Source organism: Cavia porcellus, unplaced genomic scaffold (genome assembly GCF_034190915.1).
Source record: "Cavia porcellus strain 051 isolate PalLab524CR breed Dunkin Hartley unplaced genomic scaffold, mCavPor4.1 scaffold_8, whole genome shotgun sequence".
NCBI classification, from domain to species: domain Eukaryota; kingdom Metazoa; phylum Chordata; class Mammalia; order Rodentia; family Caviidae; genus Cavia; species Cavia porcellus.
Window position 1 is genome coordinate 57,504,056 of NW_026947491.1, and position 18,049 is coordinate 57,522,104.

General features: G+C 36.4%; 1 long non-coding RNA gene and 1 pseudogene across 1 annotated transcript; one reads left to right on the forward strand and one right to left on the reverse strand.

The window, feature by feature from the left end:
• The first annotated feature begins 36 nt into the window (after positions 1-36).
• LOC106028967 (uncharacterized) lies at positions 37-4,859 on the forward strand. Its single transcript, XR_001202591.2, has 2 exons — positions 37-128; positions 1,888-4,859. It is a non-coding gene; the product is annotated as an uncharacterized LOC106028967 (long non-coding RNA).
• Positions 4,860-14,699: 9,840 nt separating this feature from the next.
• LOC111753350 (U4 spliceosomal RNA) lies at positions 14,700-14,815 on the reverse strand (annotated as a pseudogene).
• Positions 14,816-18,049: the final 3,234 nt, after the last annotated feature.

Consider the following 18,049-nt stretch of genomic DNA (forward strand, 5'->3'; position numbering starts at 1 on the left):
GCGTCGTCACGTGACGGGGTCGTGGGCGGGGCTTCGGGCGGGGCTTCGGGCGGGGCCGTGCCGGGAAAGAGACTGGAGGGAAACTGGACTGAGGCCGGAAAGGGGCAAGACAACAGGGCTGTGATCTGGTAGGACCTGTTTGTGATCGCTTGTTAGAGAATTTAAACTGGAGGAAAGAAATGAAAAGCAGGAAGAAAAAAAAAAAAAAAAAAAAAGCAGGGGGAGTCAGCAAACACTAATCAATAAAGTAAATGACAGGAGTAGTGTACCTGTCCTATACCATAAGACCTATTGGCAAATAACACCTGGGCTCTACCCATCTTAAGTTCCGAATTAAGGAGCCGTCGTTCAGGGCCCTTACTTTTGGTCTTTTTCAGTTTTCTCAACGCCAGAAGATAGGGCTTAGTATTTTCTTTGTATCAGCTGTTGCATTTGGCGCTGCATTTCAATTCAGCTCTAACTCCGAAGCCTGATTATGTTCTTCAGCTGACATCTTGGTTTCAGTTTTGGTGCAGATATCTTGATGGCTTTATTCTTGATACAGTATTCATTCCTTGGTGAATTTTTAGAAGCCTCTTAGATGTTGGAGGATGTGCACTTGAGCATACACAAAACACTGAAGGGTGGCCACTCAAAGACATTATTAAGTAAACTAAGAAAAAAATTAAATGAAACTAGGAGCTTTGGAACAAGTCTGTCTTGCTTCCTCATTGATAAATATACCTGGTGAGGTAAATTGTCAAATTATATCCTCAACTCAGTCCAACAGTACCTCCTTGCCAGTAGAAAAGTATGCATTTTTAAAAATTGCACAGAGACAAAAGTTTTAACACTCAGGAAAGCATTGTTCTATAAGGTAAAAATAATTGTGGGAGCACTTTGAAACTGTTTATATATAACTATATAGTTTATGCAAAGAAAGTAAACCTTCAATTTTTAATTTTATCTGCTGTGTGAGGGATGAACAGTAGGGCTTCATGTGTGCTGTGTGTAGTTAAGCTCTCTGCCATTGGTACTGGGTCATTTTTAATACTTTTTAGGAAGGTTTTTTTTTTTTTTTAAAAAGACAGATTCTCCTTCAAGCTGGCCTTGAGCTCCCTGTGTATCTCACGCTGGAACTCACCATGATCCTCCTGTCTTAGCCTGTAGAGGGCTGGGGTTACAGTGGTGTACCACCATGCCCAATTATCTTTTTATTAATTTTTTAAAAATATAATAATTCATAAGGGAAAAATATAATGTTATATGAATTTTTAGAAGATCCCATAGACTCTGATATGGAGGATACAAGAAGACAAGAACTGTTAAAAGTAGGCCAGTTAGGAAGAGAGAGAGATGAATGAACAGGGGCAAAGCCAGAGTTTGTGAATCCTGATGCTCATGTATAATTTGACGAGTCAAGGCTTTAGAAGAAAAAGAATAGCACTTAGAAATATGAAATTAGGTGCAAACATAAATATGTATTTAGATTTTTTAAAAAATCATAAGATTTATCGTTTTTTTTTTTTTTTAGTTTTTTGAGACAGGGTCTCACTTTGTAGTGTAGGCTGGCCTTGAGCTCACTGTGTTGCCCGGGCTCGCCTTGAACTTGTGGGCATCCCCCTAACTCAGCCTCTTGAGTACTGGGATTACAGGTATATGCCACCACAACAGGCTCAAAACATAGATTTTTTAAAGTGGAAAACTATTACAAGTAATGCAAATTTTAAAATAACAGTTTTTCTATCTGCCTAATGCACCTCTGTGTGCTTCATGTCCTACATATTGTGACTACTTTGTCTCTTACACAACAATAGTTTGTAATATTTTCAAAAGAGAATGGATAATCTAATCTTTTGTTGGTGATCAGTTTGTTTTATTAGTGATGATTCAGAAAATTTTTTTCAGTGACAGCCATGCTGCCACGAAGAGAACCAAGAAGTCAACCACCCTTCCTGTGAGCCACCAGCAGCCATGTGGCCGGGGAAGACAACCAAGAAACCAACCCATCTTCCTATGAGCTAGCTGGTGTGTGGACTGGAAGACGATGGCCCCCTACCCTCAGGCAACTGGCTGATTGGGAGGAACACAGGCTGGGATGATGGCAACTGAGGCACAAGAACAACTTATGCTTGTATTAATTGATTGACTTTGCAGGCGTAAAGCCAGTAGTTTGAGCATGTGTTTAGAAGATAATTATATGCAATATAGCAACTGTGGGGGATCTCTTTCTGTCTTGTTTTATTGTTCTTATTGTTTTGTTCCATTTTATTGATTTTAATGAGAACAAGATTAGCTTCCCTTTTACCTCAAAAAATACTTTTTTCATTTTCATGGTTCATTATTTAGGAGTTTTATCAAATTTCAGATAAGTGTTATTCATATCTTATTGGCTATTTCAAGTTTTTGAAAATAAAATTAGTAATCTTATGTATTTTAATTGAAAACACTCATCAAATGTAGAAAAGTATCTACTAAATACATTCATATTGAAAGTCTATAATTTCTCACTCATTTTATTGAAAAGTTCTGCTATGTCTACATGGCAATTAAAACACTTAAATTTTTTTCTTCAATCAGATTTTATTGGTACATTTTAGATATGCATAATAATCACATTCATCTTAGAGAATTTATTTCTATGCTGATATAACTTGATTCTTTTTCCCGTTCCTCTACCCTCCCTTCAATCCCTCCTCTCTCCCCATTTACATAAGCATTGTTTCCATTTTTTCCTTCTTTTCTCACTTTTTTTACTTTTCCCTTCTGTCCTTTTCCCCTGCCCCTCTTGTCCCCCTCCCCTGTTGAACATTTTCTTCCTATTTCATAATACTTAATGTACATTTTAATATGTTTGAATTTTGTCAACTATTAAGTTTTAAATTACATTTATTTTGGGTTTCTTTATGGAGTTGTCAAAAATATATTTTGTTCTTAAACTTTTATTGAACCTGTGTTTCAAGGCTTGAAAATCTTTGTAATGGACAGACCATTTCATTATATTTAGACTTTTCCTAGTTGGGATATATGTTTAAAATAGTCTATATAGGGCCAGGGATTTAGCTCAGTGCCACAAGCACTTGCCTAGCAAGTGCCAGGTCATGAATTTGATCCCTACTAAAAAAAAAAAAAAAAAAAAAAAAGTGGGTGTAGCACACAGGAGGCTGTGGCCACAGGATTCCTGCAAGTTTGAGGCCAGCCTGGACTACAAAATGAGTTCAAGTTCGGCCTGAATTGCATAGTAAAACCCTGTCTCAAAAAGGAAGAAAAAGTTAAATAAGTAAATAAAATGGTTGATATAGTAGTTGACTTTGAAAATAAAATACACAACTAAAGCAAAATATTGATGTAGTTAACAACTTCAGGTGTTTTTCTCTTACAAAAATTAATGAGCTGAGTTTGACTTCTAGTCTGCAATATTGTTGTTAAAGAGCAGCATCCTTGTGCCCTAATCATGAGAGCTATGTTGACATACGACTGATTATAAATGTCGTTTACCTAAACGTGAAGATACCCAAATCTTGTTTTATGTTGTGAATACAAATGTCTTTACTTCGCTAAAAAAATAACTATTGGAACTATTAAAAATAACTATTAGAACCTGGCATGGTGGTACATGCCTATAATTCCAGTACTCTAGGAGGCTGAAGTAGGAAGAACACAAATTTAAGCCCAGCTTGAGCCACTTAGTAATTTAGTGAGACTTTGTCTCAAATTAAAAATAAAGGGTTGAGGATGCAGCTCAGCGGGGAGGCCCTCATTTCAAATTACTGTTAGGGTTTCCTGTGACAAGTGTAGCTCACACTAATTGCCAACTGATCAGTGTTCATAGTATCCAGAATAGAATATATATCACTTGGTGTTTTGTTATGTACTTGATTTTTCACTTTTTTATTTTAAAGAGGATAAAACAGCATTAAAACCAATCAAAACAAACCAGTGTAAAAGATACAGGACTTCAAAACATTATGAAATCAACAATAATTAGCATAATGCCTTTTGATGTCTTCAAAATAGCTGTGGAAAACTTCAGATGTAGTGAAAATCAGACAGAATAGACTAGAAACCATAAAAACAAAACAATGAATGCAGTAAAGGACTTCAAGCCAATAGTAAATCCAAAATTGCTACCATAATATATCTTGCTATCTTTGAAATAGCTACTCCTGCCACTGGATTTGTCATAATCAAACAAAATAAAAGAGAATAAAACCCAACCCAACAATATAATGAAAACAATAAAGGACTTCCAAAACAAGACCATAGGGAATCAACAATGGCTGCAACCCTCAGGAGATCCCCCCTAGATGTCACACTGTGAATCACTATCGTCTGAACCTAGGATCAGACCGCTGGCCATAGATCTGCAGTGTTAGTGAAACCCCAAAACACCACAGGCATCCAATTGCATTTCGCCTCCATAGCTATCATGATAGCCTGTGTTTCTCTGGAAAGCTGGTCATTTATGGTAGGGGTGGGGTATGGTGGGGGACGGGGTGTGGCTGCTGGGGCTGGGGTTGGTACTTTTTGTTTGCCAGATTGAGTGCCAGAAGAGGCTGGAGTCTGTCTGTTTCAGTCCAGTGGTGGCCTGTGTATGGCACTGGTTCCCACACTGTGTTTGCTTGCTGGTGTGGCTTTTTGACTTTTCACTTTTTGAATGCATTTTATTGTTCAATTTTTGTGTGTGGGGGGATGGGAGGAATGTTGAAACAGGGTCTTGGTACATAATTCAGGCTGGCCTTGATCTCACCATGTAGCCCACCCTGGCCTTGAACTGTGGCAGTCCTCTTGCCTTAGCCTCCTGTGTGTTGGGATTTATAGGTGCATACCACCATACTCCTTTCAATTTTAAAAAATAAATTGTTTTACTAAATAGATCATTTTTATTTTGAATTTTTTTTCTAAGAGCTTGAACAAAAAAATGGCTAAAACAGTTGAAAAATTCATAACATTTTCATTTTAGCATCAGCACTGCTTTTATCTGATCTCTGAGGTACGAGTCTCTTTCACTTAAACATTCAATAACTTTATAACCTCCACCACCTTTGCCCATGATTGAATAACAGTGCCAGATTAACCTTCCTAAAACAGGGCAGAACACACATATTTTCATACAAGGACAACAGTCAGTGCAGGACTATCATTTGTGTGTAAAGGGAACAAATTGTTGTCCCGGGTTTTGGTCTGGAGGCTCATTCTGAACCAGAGGGTAAGAAAGGATCCCGGCAGAACAAAGTGTTCCTGCTGATGATGTACAGGGGAGCTGAGGTGGAAGAAGGCTGGGGCAGATGGAAGTTACAGGGAAGAGCATCAAAGGAGATGCTCTATAGTTCAAAGGTCAATAAATCTGCATAATGTCCTCTTGAAACTTCTGAGATATGCAGTTAAAGGGCAGTTTACCTTTTGGCAGGGTTTGGAGATGTTTAAGACTCAACCAACCAGAGAAAAAAGTCCTCCTTCCACAACAGGTACACTCAGGCACCTGGAAAGATCATGATCTGATAGAAAGGCTATCCTGTCATTATCTACTCTACAGTTAAAATAATAAAGCTTGAATACAGCCTTGTAAATATCAAGCTGATATGCAATTTAACTTGCCTTACAGAACAAAGCCCATCATTTTTTAAGACTACCAAATTTAGATACATGATAATATGAAATTTGTTTGTGACTGATAACCAGAACCAAAATTTATCAGTATAACCTAAATGAATAGTAGAGAAGAAGTTAACAATTCAGGATGCTAAAGTATTATACCATGTTTGAGTATTTAAAAGTAAATATAAACCTACTGAGAAATGGAAAATAGTTTTCAAAAAAATAGAACTGATATCCAAAAAATTATTTTTTGTGCCTTTTTGATACAGGGTCTGAGGGCCAGGGATTTAGCTCAGCGGCATAAGCACTCGCCTTGCAAGTATGCGGTCATGAGTTCAATTCCTGGTACCAAAAAAAAAAAAAAAAAAAAAGAGAGAGACAGGGTCTTACTATGCAGTTCAGGCTGGCCTTGGGCTCACTTTGTAGCCCACGCTGGTCTTGATCTTGCAACAATCCTCCTGCCTCAGCTTTCTGAGTACTGAGATTACAGGTGTGTGCCACTATGCCCAGCTTCCAAAAAATATTTGTGTCATGAATTAACAAATTACACAATACAGAGGTAGAGGATAAGTTAACTGGAAGACACAACAGTATAAATACTCCAAATAAACCTAACAGGAAAAATATGAAAATAAAATGAACAGAATCTCTGTGACCTATAAAACAATAATCTATAGTCTACCAATCATATAACTAGGAGAAATGATTAAATCATTAATTTAAAAATGTGTAGCCAAGTGTAGTAGTGATCCCAGCAAGTTGGGAGGCTGAGGCAAAAGGATTGCAAGTTTGAGGCCACCCCTACCCCTCAACTTAGACACTGCCTCAAAATTAAAAGAGCTGGGGATGTAGCTCAGAACTCCTGAATTCAATGCTAGAACTGAAAAGTAAATTTCAATGTGGAGAAAACTGATGCCCAAGAAACTTTAATTCCATGCAGAATGGAGATAAAGATAAACTCACAACTAACATCCTATTTCATGGTGAAAGACTATGCCATCATTTTAGCACAGCAACAAGGATGCTTGTCCTGAACACTACTATTCAACATTATGTTGTAGGTTCCAGCCAGTTCAATATACAAGTGAGAAATATTCAAAGAAATCCACTAATGGATTATCATAAAAAATGTTGAAAGACAAAAAAAAAAAAACAGCTTGAAATTGCAAGAGAAACATGGCTCATCATTACAAAGGAATTCCAATGAAATCAACATTATTTCTCATTGAAAATAATGACAATCAGAAGATAGTATTAACACACTCAGTGTGCTCAAAAAACTATCAACCAAGAATCCTATACCCAATAAAGCTATCTATAAAAAAAAGAAGGTGAAATAAAACCCTTCTCAGATAAATAAAAACAAAGGATTTGTGGCTAACAGCCCGGTCTTACAGAAACTCTTTTGGCTGAAAGTGGTTCCAGCCAGAAAAAAAATAAAAAGCACTGATAGGTGTAATTATGCAATTATAAAAGACACTAAATGCATTGCTTAGTATTTTAAATAATTTGATAGTTTTATAAGATAATATGCATATAATGTAATGTTGGGGCTGTAACATGGAAATATACTGTATTGCCCATTAATAGCACAAAAGAGATTGATAAGTTTGCAAGAAATTGATACAGGTTTGCACTGGGCTCAGAAAAATTACTGCAGATAGTGATTCAAATCCAATTTCACCCATGAGTGAAAAAAATCAGAAATACTAAATAAAGAGGTGATTGTAAAAACAAGCTCTAAATACATACTTTTTTTTCTTAGCTGCCATAAACTACAATTATAGGCAGTAATGAGCAAAACAATGTACTATACCATTTATAGATATAATATGTATAACAATATCACAAATGGGATAAGGATATGGATATATAGGAGTAATATTTCTTTTTTTTTTTTTGTCTTTTTCTTTTTTATCGGTACCAGGGATCGAACTCACGATCGCCTGCTTGCAAGGCAGGTGCTTATGCCACTGAGCTAAATCCCCAGCCCCAGGAGTAATATTTCTATATCTCACTGAGATTAAGTTAATATGAAGCTGTTCCTGCCAAGTTGTATATGATAATATAGACAGCTAAATTAGGTAGAAATATTACGGCATTCAGACAGAGCTAGGTCCTCACAGAAATCAGTGCAGAAGATGAGAACATACACAACTGTGGTGAGAGGCACATCTGTTAGAGGCCAAGCCTCAAGACAAAGATGGAATGACCAGCCCTATATACCTCCCCAGAGGATAAAGTAATTGGTATCTCTTTGTCCAATAATATCTAGATATTACCACCCAGTGGGTGATCAAGACTCCCTGATCCATCTCTTTCTAGTGAAACTTGTTCTTTCCATTTACACTTGCTACATGACCTGCCTCCCATTAGATCAAAATTATTTAAGCAGCTATACTTGTAATATTATTGATTAATCATAGTTTTGACCCACATTGTACCAACCTCATGATCTGGCTTTATTAAACTTCCTTTGAGAAATGGGGTTGTTCACAGCCCACTTTTGGATTCCCTCCTGTCTGTCAGGAGCTATTTATCTTAATAAAATTTTCCTACTCTTACCCTCTGTTATTCCTTAGAATTCATTCTTTGATTTTAGGGAACATAAACTTGGTGTATCTGATATCTAGCAGGTTGGGAGTTACATATTATTTCCCTTATATCATTTGGAGGTCCCACCAAGATAATTGGAAGGAAGTAAGAGTTTGTTTTTGTTTCATGGATTCTGGATGGTGACTTGTTTAAGTAATCAAAAATTATCCTTGTTTGTAAGTTGCTTATGGATTGAATTTTTATGCCTTTTTATGCATTGTCTTTTATTAAAATATTGATTTTTTTTGTCTTTTTCCTTTTTATCGGTACTAGGGATCGAACTCACGACTACTGCTTGCAAGGCAGGCGCTTATGCCACTGAGCTAAATCCCCAGCCCCCTTTTATTAAAATATTGATAAATTTAAGTTGAGAATGGGAGGATTATGTTGTTTCTTTGGTGGGATATTTTGCTTTTTTTTAGACAAGAATTTGTATTCCTGTTTTGTATATGCCACACTAGAATTTACTAGTTGCTGAATTTATTGGTGCTCCCTGTCTAATGTGGGAAAATGGGCAATTCATCAATAGTAGTTGGGAACTTTAAATACCCCCTTTCAATAACAGATGGAACACTTAGGTGGATCAACAAAGAAACAGAAAATGTGAAGAACATTATAAAACAAATAGTCCTAGGGTCTGAAGACATGAGGATATATCTAGGTATTATAGCACTTGCTTAGCATGTGTCAGATCCCTGGTACCAAAAAAGAAAATTAAAAGAGACTGGGCCTAGCAGACATCTCCATCCAACAACAGCAGAATTCATACTTTTCTCAAGTGCCTTGAATATTTTTCAGGATAGAACATGTGCTGAACCATAAAACAAATACCAATACATTTAAAAGAATAGAAAGAATTGAAAGTATATTCTATGACCAGTATGAAATGAAATTAGAAATCAATAGCAAAGAAATTTGTAAAATATAGTATTTAGAATTACCATACTCCAAGATGACCAATAATTTAAAGATGAAATCAAAAGGAAAATTAGAAAATACTTTCAGAGGAACCAGTATAAATATACTAAAGCTATGGAATATAGCTAACAGTTTAGAGAGTAACTTTTAGCTGTAAATGCCTATTGTGTATTAAAAAAATAATGATCTTCTATGAAAAATTTAACCTACTCTAACAATGGCAATCTAAATCTGAATCAGGAAGAAAGGAGAAACTTAAAAAGATTAGAGCAGATATTAATGAAATAGGGAATAGGGGAAAAACAATAGAGAAACATAAAAAGAACCAAAAACTGTTTGGGAAGATTAACAGAAACCTAACAAATCATAGCAGGCCCTTGCATACCTCCATTTAAGGAGCCAACCTGGCTTTAGCAGAAAGGATCATGGCAATTGGTTGAAGTCTGTCACAAGCTTGACAAGTATTAATCCTGATTTTAGTGGCCTTGTTGCATATATCTTTGCTAGAGATAAGTATAATAAATTATGAGCAGCCATTGATTTGATGAATGCGTTTCTCCCCTAATCAATCAAGAAAGAGATTCAGAAACATTTCATGATCTGTTTGTTTGTTTGTCTTTTTTGAGACAAGATCTCGCTATACAGTTCAAGCTGGTCTTGAGCTCACTTTGTAGCCCAGGCTGGTCCCAAACTTGGAATGATTCTCCTGCCTCCGCCTTTTGAGTGCTAGGATTACAGGTATGCACCACCATGCCTGGCTAAAGACACAGTTTGGCCTCAGGATTGTATTAACCCTCCTCCATGTAGCAATGTATTACTGTATATCATAATACAGCCCAAAAGACCTGGACTATCGGAGAATCCTGCAGAGTGTTTATCCACCCATTACACTGATGACTTCATGCACATCAGACAGATATATGTGCTCTAGAAGGTAGGAGAATGAACCCTCTAAAAACTTAATGTTTTTAGGAGTATTAAGGTGTTGGAAGACCTTGCCTTCAAAATAAAAACAAATTGCTGCCTGTTGCATTTCTTGCCATAGTGAAGGAAGCACTGTGCCTGGTAGAATACTTTTTTTTTTTTTTTTTGGTGTTGGGAATCTAACCCACGCCCTTGCATTTGCCAGGCAGGCGCTTATGCCACTGAGCTAAACCCTGGCCCCAGTGCTTTGAATTTTGTATGTAACACACTGTGCACCTACATACTGAGTGGCACAAAGGCTGTTAGCTGTGAGTAGAGACCAGAGCAGAAAGCACTCAGTAACAGGCAGGGCTGGCTACACAGTCCGTGGGATCAGTGTAAAACAACTGTGGGGGCCCTTTGTTCAAAGAGCAGGAAAGACCTGGGGATGCAGCTTGGTGATAGAGCACTTATCTAGACAGAGCGACGCCCTGGGCTTATTTCCTACTAGCATAATGAAAGCAGGAGAAAAGTGCCATGTAATTTATTAAACCAGTAAGCTTTTTAAAAAAAAATTTATTTAAAGAGAAAAAAAAAAACCCCAAAACTGAAAAAGGGTACAAGTAATACAGAATTTCAAAAAAATAAACAGTAAGAAATCACTAGTTAATAGATTACATATTGTCATCTTAGAAATAGTTGTTCAAGTTACAAAATTGAAGCATAAAAAGTGGACATTCAAACAGTGAGACTGCAAACAGTTCTGTTCGGGGCTGGGGATTTAGCTCAGTGGCATAAGCACCTGCCTTGCTAGCAGGCGGTCGTGAGTTCGATCCCTGGTACCGATAAAAATGAAAAAGACAAAAAAAAAAAAATTAAAAAAAAAAAACAGTTCTGTTCAATGATCCAACAAAAACTTAGTAATATGGTTATCTATCTTACACACTTGAATATACATGCAATTATATCCTTTAGAGGACTTTCTTTTCCTCTCTTTTTTACAATAACAATTACACATTTTGGGTTTTATTACTCCCACAGTTCTTATTACTTTTTTTTTTTTGAAGAGAATAAAACCAAATGTGACAAAACAGAGTCAGTCAAAACAAAAGGATGGACATAGTACATGATGTAAAAACAGAGTACAAGGTGATCAACAATGGTTACCATAATGCCTCTTGCTATCTTAAAAAGAATTACCTATATCATCAGTTATAATAAAGTTGAACAAAATAGTACAGAACAAAACCAATAAAACTGAAACATTGGAGACATTACAGGACTTCAAAAGAAGATAATAGTCAAACCAGAATGGGCATCATAGTGAATCTTATTGTCTTCACAGTTGTTGCCTATACTTTCAAACTTGATACTATCAAGCAAAACAGAATAGAGTAAAATTAGTCAAAACAAGATGGTGAGAGCAATACAGGAGTTCAAATCAAGTTAATAGGAAATCAAAATGGTTACTATAATATATTAAAAATATTTTATTACTTATGAAGTGTCATAGTGATCTATAATAACATCTTACAAACTGCAAAAATTATGGTGTCATAAATTTATGTTGACAGTGAGACTTTACCTTGATTGATTTTTTATTTTTCAATTTTTTCAATTCCATTTTATTGAAACATGAAGAGGAAGAAGAGGAGGAGGAGGAAAGAGAAAAAACTATAACAAAATTTCAAAGCACATAAATTGGAGTTTGATTGACTTTTACTTCTTTGTCTGATAACTTATTTCTTGTGCCATCACATATTTTCAGCAAATTAATTTTCATTTGACATAATTGAAAGCAATATCAATTGTTTTTGCAAGTAATTTTTTTAATTTTGAAAAGGATCTTCTAATGTAACTGTTACTATTGCTTTTGGGCATATTTTTCAGGCTGTTTAATAATGGAATAAATTAATGACATTTAAAAGTCAGAAATTTTTAAATATTTTTAAAAGTATTTAAAAGTAAAGTTTTAATATGTGTTAAACTGATCGTTCTTATAGAATAATTTTCTGGAAATACTTTTAACTTTTCCCATACATCAGTTTTAAGTCTGAATTTAATTTTAAATGTAAATTATAAATGATTATACTTTTTAAATTGTAAAATTGTAGCTGGCGTAACATTTGGTGGAACATTATGTTGTAATGTTTTGTCTGACTTTTTTTTTGAGACAGGGTCACACTGTGTTCAGGCTGGCCTTGAACTCATCATAGCCCAGTCTGGCCTCGAACTCATGAAAGTCCTCTTGCCTTAGCTTCTGCAGTGCCACGATTACTACCCCATTTGCCTTTTCCTCTGATATTTCTTACAATTTGTGAATGTCAACCAAGAAATCCCAAGTGACTTCAGATTTAATAGAAGTACCATTTTATGCATTCCACCACTGTATCTTAAATTATAAGGAAAAGTTAATTTTAGGAGGCCAGTCCCTTAGGCTACTGGGGTCTGTGGAAAAATTAAAAAACTTTTCATTAATAATTAGTTTCTATGAAGTTTATATAAAATCATGCTCTTATCAGATTGAGACCGTCTTTAAATTTCTATTTCAGAGTCCATGGATATTTGATTTACCATGTTGCAATTTTCAAAACTAGACTCTAAACTGAAGAATTCTAATTGCTTCCTGATATGCTTTATTACAATGTCTATGTAGGTATTCATTGTGTACTAATTTACTGATGTGTGCTGCTTAGACTCTGGAAGTTCCTGTTATTTGTGCAAATGCTACAGCACAGAATTTAGAAACGGGACAGGCAACCTAGACTCCCACAGCAAATCCTAGCCCTGGCCTTATGCAGTCCGTGTTCTCTTTAATCGCTGTCACCACTGCCACCCACACTGCTGGTTTTCTACTGCTGTCTCCACTTTCACTGTCACTAAATGGGGCTAATCCCTGCCTAACATCCTGCTCTGATTGCCCCCAAGGTGTCCAAATTGTCCTAAAGCTGTGCTTCTGACAGTAGCTTGGTGCCTGGCACTGTCTGTTCTGCTTCTTGGCATGGCTATCTGCTCTGCTCGTGTACATACCTTGTCTCATTTAAATTCACAAGTTCAAAAACAAAAGTTAAATTAGACATAATGGTGCATGCTTGTAGTCTCAGCACTCAGGATGCTGAGGTAGAAGGATTGTTTGGGCCTAGAAATCTGAGACCACCCTGGGCAACATAGGTCGACCCAGTGTCAGACAGCATCACCATTCCTATTTTTGGGTACTGGGATTTGAACTCATAACCTTGCACTTGCCTAGCATCTATCTATCTATAGTTTTTTTTTTTTTTTTTTTTTTTTTTGGTACTAGGGATTGAATTCACAACCTCGCGCTCACTGCAGGCATTTATACTACTGAGCTAAATCCCTAGCCCACCCACATATACTAAAAAATGGAATTATTGGTAACTTCAAGATAGTGACAACAGAATATTAAGCTAAGCATGGGGAGCTTCTGAGGTTGGGGTTTTGTGCAGCTGCAAAGATTTGCATGCCTGGGAAGCCAGGCAGCAAGTCCAAGCTGTGGTGTAAGTAGGTCTTGGTCTCTCCTTTCTGGTAGACTCTATGATATTTTATGTGTCAGTGGTAGAAAAGATATCATGGAGAGAAAGCTTAAACAGGAAAATCACAGATCAGGTGGCTATGATTTTAGAGAAAGGTCTTGGCATCTACAAACATGAATTACTCACCATTGGAAAAACAACTCCTAGTGAGCTCTGATAAAAATGGAGCTTTATTTATTTATTTAGGCACTGAAGTTGAGCTCAGGGCCTCACACTTGCCAGGCAGCTCAGCCCCCAAAATGGAACTTTAAACCATGAGACATCAAGTGACCATACTGTCTGAACTCCTTGTGTGTTGTATTTTCTTGGACCCACTAATTAATAAAGTTGGTCAAGACTAGCATGGATTCTTAAAAGACAAAACAGTATATCCAGAACCAAGTAGGATCAGAGGGCATAAACAAGTACATGAATGTGTAGTCTAGAATCCCACGTCACTCAAGCGGATTACATCAGTGCTTGTCTTTCGGCTTGTACTTATGGTCTCACATGACGGGATAAAGGCGCAGGAAAACCCTGGAACTTGGTTGTTGGTTACATCAGCTTGGTACTATGCATCAAGGTGGAAAGAGAGGGTGACTGCTTTACATGAATTGTGAAAAACCGTGGTAAGAAAAACTTTAGGACATCCTAAAGTCCTAATGGACAGAGCCATGGTGGTAAACTGTCCATTCAGTTTGTATGGAAGAAGGCATAGGCAAAGTAAAAAAAAAATTCTCTATCTCTTTCTGTTTCTCCCTCCTTCCGTGGCTTCCTCCTCCCTTCCTGTAGCAGTGAAGAGCCTTGGTGAATGCTTATTAGCCTGGAAGAAAAAAAGTTTGGATTGATTGAGGTTGGGTTGGTGGCAATGGATGAACATACAGAATAGGTACAAAGTATGTGACAATGTGTGAAGAGCTTTGTACTATGTATTGATACCTCCTGGAAATCATTCACTATTGAAGAGGTACTAAAACAAATAGAGTATCTTAACCTATTGATATTAGCCAAACTTTGTTAATGGCTGCTCAACTGCTGTTATGATATACACATCACTTCCTCTTAAAAAAATTACTTTAATACAGATGAGAGATCACATATTCACTTCTAGCTGATATATGTAACATCCTTCTATGATTGCAAAGAGAGGTTGGTTGCATTCTGTCACTTGAAATTCAGTGTAATATTCAAATTACATAGTCAAGCACCAAATGTTCTTTTTTTTCAATTAGCAAAAATCATGCCTCAGATAAACCTCATTGGCTAAAATACTTCCACTGTGCAAAGCTAAGCGTCAAATTTTCTGACTTATTATTTGTCAGTTTTCCTATTGCTGAGAGAAAATACTTGACACCTGAAACTTAATGGAGGCGAGATTTATTTTGGCTGCTAGACTCAGAACCAGAGGTTGGCTGCCTCTAAGGCAGAGATGGCGAGGTAGAAGGGCATGGTGGAAGAAAACTCTTCAACCCATGGCAGCAAGAAAGCAGAGAAGGGGAAAGTGAGGAACAAGACCCACACTCCCAGGACACGCTCCTCAAAATCTGCCTTTTCTGATCAGATCTAACCTCCTAACAGCACATTCAGCTACTGAAAAATACATGTATCCACTGATGGGTATAGTGCCTCTATGATTCAGTCACCTTCCGAACACATGGACTTTGAGGGACATTTTAGATCTAAGCACAACTCCACCCAATATTATTGCTTCTTACTTAATGACTGTCTGCTGCATATTGATATGCATTTCCTAAATTTCTAAAGTTGGATGGCTTTTAAAAGTACTAACGTCTCCTTTGAACTTCTGTCCCATCTTTCAGATTGAAAAATACAAGAATCTTCCTCCTGTATAGTTTTAATGAGTGGAAAATACAGGTTGTATTGCATTTAAGCACATAAGTAAATTATAAACAGCAAAATTAAAGAATGAAACTGAGTTCCCATGAAGACAAATTGAAACCCAGCAATGACCTTTTGTATTTCTCCCCTGACACAGGGAATGAGTAATCCCTGAAAGATTAGGGTAAAAATATTAACTGCTAGCTATTAAAAACCATCCATCCTAAGAATAGTTTTCATCATATCAATTTAGCCTTTTTGGTGTGTATTCACATGCTAAAAAGTTATCAAAATATTGAAACTCTTAGTGAGTTAGTTTTAAATGATGGGTGTCTGAAAGTTATTGTTGAGAACTTGTTACAGGTTTGGAAATAATTTAAATGATCACAGTGTATAGATTATATTTACACAAATTTTATTGTAGCAAATTGAACTCAGACAGAGGTGTAGAGGTCCTTTTTTAATAACTGTCTTAACTATTTTTTATATACATGCACATATGTATATACATGTTTTTTCTTTCAGCTTGTCACACTAATGAAACAATATGATGTTTATATTTGTGTGTTATTTCACTAATGAGTATGTTCTCAATGTGTATACATTTACTTATAAAAGTGTCCAGTTTATCATTCTTTATTTTTTGGTTTTTCAAATCTCACTGTGTATCCCTGGCTTACCTTGAACTCACTGCAATCCTCCTGTGTTAGTCTCCTGAGTACTAGGATTATAGGCATGTTCCACCACACCCAGTTTTTGAGAGTGGTGCTTTTTACATCTTTGTAGTTATATTGCAATTTTATGACATAAAATTATTAGTGTAACTCTTTAAACATTAGGCCTAAATTTTTATATTAAAGTACTGATCATGATCAGCAACATAATTAAAGTTCACCTGGGGTAAGAAGGGGGCTGCTGTTTGCTAACACTACTTCTAGAGTTCTATTTAATAGAACTCATTTTCTCAAGAAAGTAGGTAACTGGTTGGTGTTTTCTCTAGTTTTCATTTTATTCATTCAGTTAATTCAGAAAACATTTATTCATCACCTACCATGTATCATGTCATGTTTTAGGTAATGGGCGTATATGAATGAATAAAATGAACAAACATTCCCATCCTCCAAGACCTATATTTCAGTGGTAAGAGCCAGATAATAAGATAAATCAGGAGATTGTATAATATGTAGGAAAACTTTGGAGAAAAAGAGAAGCAAGAAGGAAAATAAAAGATTACTGGGGGATGGGAAGCCACAGTTTCAAAAAGAGTGCCCAGGGAAGGACTCATCGAGGACACTGAAGCAGACAACTGACCAGATGAGAAGAGAGTTAGATGGATGTCTGGGGAAAGATCATTCCAATAAATACATGACTGTGAGTCTGCTTTCCTACTTAGTTTTTAGTTTGCCAATTTCTTCTCTTCTAGTAATTTGGTGATGGGGAACAGGAAATAATTTTGAGGTTTGATTACAAATATTAATAATTTTTTCTTGGCCTCTTCATCCATTGGAGCTCACTTTGTTTCTTTGTCGTAGTTTCTGATAAAGACACCCTCAAGTGGAATAGTGCTGAAGACTAGTGGTCTTCACATCTCTTCTGTTAAGAGAAAGAAAGAGCTAGGAAATCAACTAAAAACAGAGATTCAGTGTCAGTGTCCCCCTGTGGAAGTCCTGCTTTTTGCAAAGTTTGGCATGTGAAGGAGACCTTTGGGACTCATTCAATGCCAGGGAAGATGTTACCATTTAACATTAAATGATAAGTCACAGGAGAACAGGAAACCAATCCCTTCCTGTAAGTTGGTGCCATGTGTCGGTCATGGGGAGAACCAGACTCCAGCTCCTTCCGGTGTGCGGACTAAGAAGAAGAGCTCAGGTCTCCCTCACTTCCCCTATAAGCAACTGGCTGATCCTGAGAAACACAGGCTGAGATGATAGCTATTGAAGTAAAACACAATTTAATGCTTGTAGTGTTTTGTGTTTCATTGAATTTGCAGGCCTAAAGCTAGCAGTCTGATCATCTATTTAGAAGATAACTATATACAATATAACATCTTTCTGGGATCTCCTTATGAAGGTGGTAGCCATTGTTTGTTCCCTATTGTCTTGTTTTAAAGCCCTGTGGCATTTTTATTGTTTTGTTTGGTTTGATTTTACTCCACTTTGTTATATCTGATGGCATGAGCAGCTATTTCAAAGATAACAAGATATATTATGGGGGCTGGGAATTTAGCTCAGCGGCATAAGCGCCTGCCTTGCAGGCAGGCAGTCGTGAGTTCGATCCCTGGTACTGATAAAAAGGAAAAAGACCAAAAAAAAAAAAGATATATTATGGTAGCCGTCTTGGATTTACTATCATCTTGTTTTGAAGTCCTGTATTGCATTTATTGTTTTGTTTTTATTGGTTCTATTCTGGTCTGTTTTGTTTGATTTTACTGTGTCTGGTGGTATTTTGAAGACAACAAGCTATTTTGAAGACAACAAGAAGCATTATGGTAGCCATTTTTTATTTACTATTACCTTGCTTTGAAATCCTATATCACTTACACTGTTTTCATTGGCTTTACTCTGTTTTATTTTGGTTGGTTTTATTCTCTTTGAAATAAAAACATTAAATAGTAACTGTAGAAATTAGAAAAGTTTTCTGGGTGTGGTGGTGCCCACCTGTAAGGACCCTCCCCCAATTAGAAA